This window comes from Topomyia yanbarensis, chromosome 1 (genome assembly GCF_030247195.1).
Source record: "Topomyia yanbarensis strain Yona2022 chromosome 1, ASM3024719v1, whole genome shotgun sequence".
Classification (NCBI taxonomy): Eukaryota; Metazoa; Arthropoda; class Insecta; order Diptera; family Culicidae; genus Topomyia; species Topomyia yanbarensis.
In genome coordinates this window covers 94,799,797-94,807,006 of record NC_080670.1, presented here as the reverse complement: position 1 = coordinate 94,807,006, position 7,210 = coordinate 94,799,797, and positions in this window count along the sequence as shown.

Genomic DNA, 7,210 nt, shown 5'->3' with positions numbered 1-7,210 from the left:
TGAGACTAAGTTTGGGCAAATCGGTCCAGCCATCTCTGAGAAAAATGAGTGACATTATTTGACACATACGCACATACATACACACACACATACAGACTTTTTCCGATCTCGACGAACTGAGTGGAATGGGATATGACACTCGGCCCTCCGGGCCGGGATTAGGTTGACGTTTTTCAGAGTGATTGCATAACCTTTCTATATGAGAAAGGCAAAAATGTGCCAAAATCCAAAAAAGTGAATCGTCGTCAAATTTTTTTTCGAGTTTGCATCAAATCTCGACGTTTTATGCACCTTGAACACATTTAGCATCAAAAATAATAATTCTATTTTTAATTTTTCCTATAGTTTATATGAGAAGATTCTGTGTGGCCGCACTCTGAAACCCGTAATTCCGGAACCAGAATTCCGATCGATCCAAAATTCAATAGCAGCCGATGGAAAGGTTGCACCTTTCATTTGTGACTAAGTTTGGGCAAATCGGTCCAACCATCTCTGAGAAAAATGAGTGACATTATTTGACACATACGCACATACATACACACACATACACACACATACATACATACACACACATACAGACTTTTTCCGATCTCGACGAACTGAGTCGAATGGGATATGACACTCGGCCCTCCGGACCGGGATTAGGTTGACGTTTTTCAGAGTGATTGCATAACCTTTCTATATGAGAAAGGCAAAAATGTGCCAAAATCCAAAAAAGTGAATCGTCGTCAAATTTTTTTTCGAGTTTGCATCAAATCTCGACGTTTCATGCACCTTGAACACATTTAGCATCAAAAATAATAATTCTATTTTTAATTTTTCCTATAGTTTATATGAGAAGTTTCTGTGTGGCCGCGCTCTGAAACCCGTAATTCCGGAACCAGAATTCCGATCGATCCAAAATTCCATAGCAGCCGATGGGAAGGTTGCACCTTTCATTTGAGACTAAGTTTGGGCAAATCGGTTCAGCCATCTCTGAGAAAAATGAGTGACATTAATTGACACATACACACACACATACACACACATACATACATACACACACATACATACATACACACACACATACAGACTTTTTCCGATCTCGACGAACTGAGTCGAATGGGATATGACACTCGGCCCTCCGGGCCGGGATTAGGTTGATATTTTTCAGAGTGATTGCATAACCTTTCTATATGAGAAAGGCAAAAATGTGCCAAAATCCAAAAAAGTGAATCGTCGTCAAATTTTTTTTCGAGTTTGCATCAAATCTCGACGTTTCATGCACCTTGAACACATTTAGCTTCAAAAATAATAATTCTATTTTTAATTTTTCCTATAGTTTATATGAGAAGTTTCTGTGTGGCCGCACTCTGAAACCCGTAATTCCGGAACCAGAATTCCGATCGATCCAAAATTCAATAGCAGCCGATGGGAAGGTTGCACCTTTCATTTGAGACTAAGTTTGGGCAAATCGGTCCAGCCATCTCTGAGAAAAATGAGTGACATTATTTGACACATACGCACATACATACACACACACACACATATACACACACATACAGACTTTTTCCAATCTCGACGAACTGAGTCGAATGGGATATGACACTCGGCCCTCCGGGCCGGGATTAGGTTGACGTTTTTCAGAGTGATTGCATAACCTTTCTATATGAGAAAGGCAAAAATGTGCAAAAAACCAAAAAAGTGAATCGTCGTCAAATTTTTTTTCGAGTTTGCATCAAATCTCGACGTTTCATGCACCTTGAACACATTTAGCATCAAAAATAAAAATTCTATTTTTAATTTTTCCTATAGTTTATATGAGAAGTTTCTGTGTGGCCGCACTCTGAAACCCGTAATTCCGGAACCAGAATTCCGATCGATCCAAAATTCAATAGCAGCCGATGGGAAGGTTGCACCTTTCATTTGTGACTAAGTTTGGGCAAATCGGTCCAGCCATCTCTGAGAAAAATGAGTGACATTATTTGACACATACGCACATACACACACACACACACATACATACATACACACACACATACAGACTTTTTCCGATCTCGACGAACTGAGTCGAATGGGATATGACACTCGGCCCTCCGGGCCGGGATTAGCTTGACGTTTTTCAGAGTGATTGCATAACCTTTCTATATGAGAAAGGCAAAAATGAGCCAAAATCCAAAAAAGTGAATCGTCGTCAAATTTTTTTTCGAGTTTGCATCAAATCTCGACGTTTCATGCACCTTGAACACATTTAGCATCAAAAATAATAATTCTATTTTTAATTTTTCCTATAGTTTATATGAGAAGTTTCTGTGTGGCCGCACTCTGAAACCCGTAATTCCGGAACCAGAATTCCGATCGATCCAAAATTCAATAGCAGCCGATGGGAAGGTTGCACCTTTCATTTGAGACTAAGTTTGGGCAAATCGGTCCAGCCATCTCTGAGAAAAATGAGTGACATTATTTGACACATACGCACATACATACACACACACATACACACACATACAGACTTTTTCCAATCTCGACGAACTGAGTCGAATGGGATATGACACTCGGCCCTCCGGGCCGGGATTAGGTTGACGTTTTTCAGAGTGATTGCATAACCTTTCTATATGAGAAAGGCAAAAATGTGCCAAAATCCAAAAAAGTGAATCGTCGTCAAATTTTTTTTCGAGTTTGCATCAAATCTCGACGTTTCATGCACCTTGAACACATTTAGCATCAAAAATAATAATTCTATTTTTAATTTTTCCTATAGTTTATATGAGAAGTTTCTGTGTGGCCGCACTCTGAAACCCATAATTCCGGAACCAGAATTCCGATCGATCCAAAATTCAATAGCAGCCGATGGGAAGGTTGCACCTTTCATTTGTGACTAAGTTTGGGCAAATCGGTCCAGCCATCTCTTGGAAAAATGAGTGACATTATTTGACACATACGCACATACATACACACACATACATACATACACACACACATACAGACTTTTTCCGATCTCGACGAACTGAGTCGAATGGGATATGACACTCGGCCCTCCGGGCCGGGATTAGGTTGACGTTTTTCAGAGTGATTGCATAACCTTTCTATATGAGAAAGGCAAAAATGTGCCAAAATCCAAAAAAGTGAATCGTCGTCAAATTTTTTTTCCAGTTTGCATCAAATCTCGACGTTTCATGCACCTTGAACACATTTAGCATCAAAAATAATAATTCTATTTTTAATTTTTCCTATAGTTTATATGAGAAGTTTCTGTGTGGCCGCACTCTGAAACCCGTAATTCCGGAACCAGAATTCCGATCGATCCAAAATTCAATAGCAGCCGATGGGAAGGGGGGATTGCACCTTTCATTTGAGACTAAGTTTGGGCAAATCGGTCAAGCCATCTCTGAGAAAAATGAGTGACATTATTTGACACATACGCACATACATACACACACACATACACACACATACATACATACACACACATACAGACTTTTTTCGATCTCAACGAACTGAGTCGAATGGGATATGACACTCGGCCCTCCGGGCCGGGATTAGGTTGACGTTTTTCAGAGTGATTGCATAACCTTTCTATATGAGAAAGGTAAAAATAAACAAAGATTACAGAAAAACTATCAATAGGTTTACAATGAAATTCAAGAAAATAGAGTATAAATAAAAATATTCAAAATGATGACTATCCTCAGTGTTAGCATTAGAAATTGAATTTTTATTATAACGTGATAGTCTTAAGAACTTTTGTAACATGTTATGTAAAAAAAACCCCGGCGTAAAAAAGCTTTTGCAAATGCCGTGTCAAATAAACGTTTTATGAAAAAAAAAAATGAAAGGTGTAACGTTCCCATAGGCTGCTATTGAATTGCTAATGGATCCGACTTCCGGTTCCGGAATTACAGGGTGATGAGCACGAACACGCAGAAAATGTCGATTTTAATAAATTCTGCAATGAATGTATAGAGGTGAAAATTTTTCCAAAATATGACCACAACTGCTTCGATTTGTAGTATAAGGTCACTAACATCCATTCAAAGTCTATTTGGCCACATTGGCCACCATCATCGGTTCCGGAAGCCCCGGCGGAAGTATCTAAATTCAGAATAACAGTCCCATCGGTTTCTCGGAGATGGCTAGACCGATTCAACTAAACTTGCTCTCAAATGAAAGGTATTGCGTCTCCGTAAATGGTTATTTAATTTCATCCCGATCCGACTTCTGGTTCCGGAGTTACAGGTTGTGGTGTGCGATCACATAGCAAATTGTGATTCAAACCGATACTCCGATGAAAGCAAAAAAGGTAAAAATTTCGCTAAAATGTCTCTCAAACAACTTCAATTTGCTGTTCTAGGTCACCGACGGCCAACCAAACTTTCGTTGACTACATTGACCACCATAGACGGTTCCGGAAGTGCCAGGGAAAAGCGGCCATCTTTCAAAATTTACGAACTCACATCAGTTTCCCGGAAATGGTTAGGCCGATTTTCACAAACTTAGTCCCAAATGATAGCTATAATATCCCCACAGATGTCGTACGTAATTTCGTACGGATCGCTTATATGGGTCCGGAAATATAGACTAAATCGTCCGGTCACATATGAAATTCCCATATAAGCCGGAACTCAATTTTTTTTTTTTCAAAGGGGGGACCCCATAAAATTTCAGAAATCGAATTCGTATTTTTGATGCCAAACATCTTTAAAATGCATGAAACGTCGAGATTTTATGTTATCTCGAAAAATTTTTTTTATAAAGATCGACTTTTTGGGACTGCCGATTTCGCACCTTTTTGCCTTTCTCATATAAAGAAAGGCTATGCAATCACTGTAAAAATCGACTTTTTAACCGAGGCCCGGAGGGCCGAGTGTCATACACCATTCGATTCAGTTCGTCAAGATCGGCAAATGTCTGTGTGTGTATGTATGTGTGTGTGTATGTGTGTGTGTCATTTAAACTCACACAATTTTCTCAGAGATGGCTGAACCAATTTTCGCAAACTTGGTTTCATCTGAGAGGTATAACGCTCCCATAAGCTCCCATTTTTAGTTGATCCGACTCCCGGTTACGGAGTTACGGGTTGAAGAGTGCGGTCACACAGCAAATTCCCATATAAAATGGTATCACCATGATGTTAAAATGATGTAAAACATATTAAAATTGATGTAACATTACTCTAGTTTGCGGGTCTGGATCATTAATGATCAATCAAAGCAGCTTTGACCACATTGGCCACCTATGACGGTTCATGATGCCCCCGGGGAACCCGCCAAGTTCCTAAGCTAATATCACACCCAGTTACAGGGGTGTTAGTAAGGATACACTGGAATTTCCCATATAAATCGGTACAATCGTAATACCTCAGAGGTTAAAAACTATTGAAATGGTCACCAAATTACTTCTAATCGCAGATCTAGATCACTGATTGCCAATCAAGCATTCTTTGAATAAATTGTCTACTATCGACGATTCCCGGCATATTCCACAGTTAAAGTCACATCGGTTCATCGGTGATGACTGAACCGATTTTCTCAAACCAAGTCTCAAATGGAAGGCAAAATATGCAGTTGAGTATTGCGTCGCCGCCCCTCCCCCCCCCCCCTTTGCCCTTACACCTCCCTCCTTCATCACTCCCCTCCTCTTGGACCACCCTCACGCCCGCATTTCCTTCATCCACCCCGTATACCGAAATAAGATGAAGGATTTCTGACGCATCCTCCACTCCCACACCCAAAATCCGACGGGTATGTTTCTATTACTTTTGGGTAAGATTCTATTGTGTTTTCGGTAACAGACCACGCAATTGCGCATTGCGGTATTAAACTCATATTCCCGCAAAGGTAGTAAACGGTGGAATGACGAATTTCGGTTGCTGTTCATGTATGCACATCACACAATCAAACACTTTTTCAGTATGTGTCAACCTCGGCTCTGTTCGGATTTAGGATAATTCGGTCGATTGCTATGATAGTATTAGTACCGAGTCAAACCAACCGGAATCCTGGCAGATCTCCGACCAAATTCAGGCTGGAATCTGCCCCAATATTGGCAGAAACCAGTCAGAATTACGGATTTTTTACTGGGTAGGTTGGATAGTGGAATAAATAGTTTAGGCGCTTTCCGGATCCGGCCTAGCTGCCAGATCCGGACCAGTCCCCAAATCCAGACCTCCCGGATCCAGACACGTGTCCAGATCCGAACCAGCTCCCGGATCTGGACCAGTACCCGGATCCGGACCAGTACCCGGATCTAGCCCATCCCCTTTTCCCCTTACCAAGTCCGGACCTGGACCAGACCCAGACCTGGTGCTTAGATCCAGACAAGTGTCTGGATCCGGACCCTCGGTTCGGATACGTGGATCCAAACCATAGGTCTTGCTTCCCGTACATGACGGGAAGGACTGTTCATGTTTTATGCAGTCGCTACCTTGCTGTTAACGTCTGTGATAGAAAAGAAATTTCAATTTAACACCAGCCGAAATACCCCACCACTATTCCGAGTCGTTTTTTTCTGACTGTGCTTTGAATGTGTCGTGTAGAGAAAATCGAATCTCGTCTTTGTCCACATAGTGTTCACTTCACTTGATGCGCAATACAATGACAAGTGAAGTGCTACACACTTCCAGACAATCCGACGCGATAATATTTATTGAATAAGAATTGATGAAACATGAGTGCGACGCAGAGAAGATTTGAATGTGTTGGTATTGCCGTTTGGAGAATTTTTTGTTGTGACCGTTTTAGCATGAAACGTCTTGCTATTAGAGCATTTTTTTCTTATTACCGTAAAGGTATTACGGCCGAGTTTTGGGTGCACTCTGCTAACCCCCCATTCACTACACGTTCAAACCCATTCCACCAACCTTTCCAAATTATAATCACATGAAGATAACATTGAACTCATGCTTATTAAGCTAATTAAATATAATTTTTTTGCCTTTCTAATATAGAAAGGTTATGCAATTGCTCCAAAAACCGACTGTCTAATCGAGGCCCGGAGGGCCGAGTCTGATATAACATTCGACTCAATTCGCCGAGATCGCAAAATATCTGTGTGTATGTATGTGTGTATGTATGTATGTATGTATGTATGTATGTATGTATGTATGTATGTATGTATGTATGTATGTATGTATGTATGTATGTGTGTGTATGTGCGGATTTGTTAACAAAATGTACACATCGGTTTCTCGGAGATGGCTGAACCGATTTTGACAAACTTAATTTTAAATGAA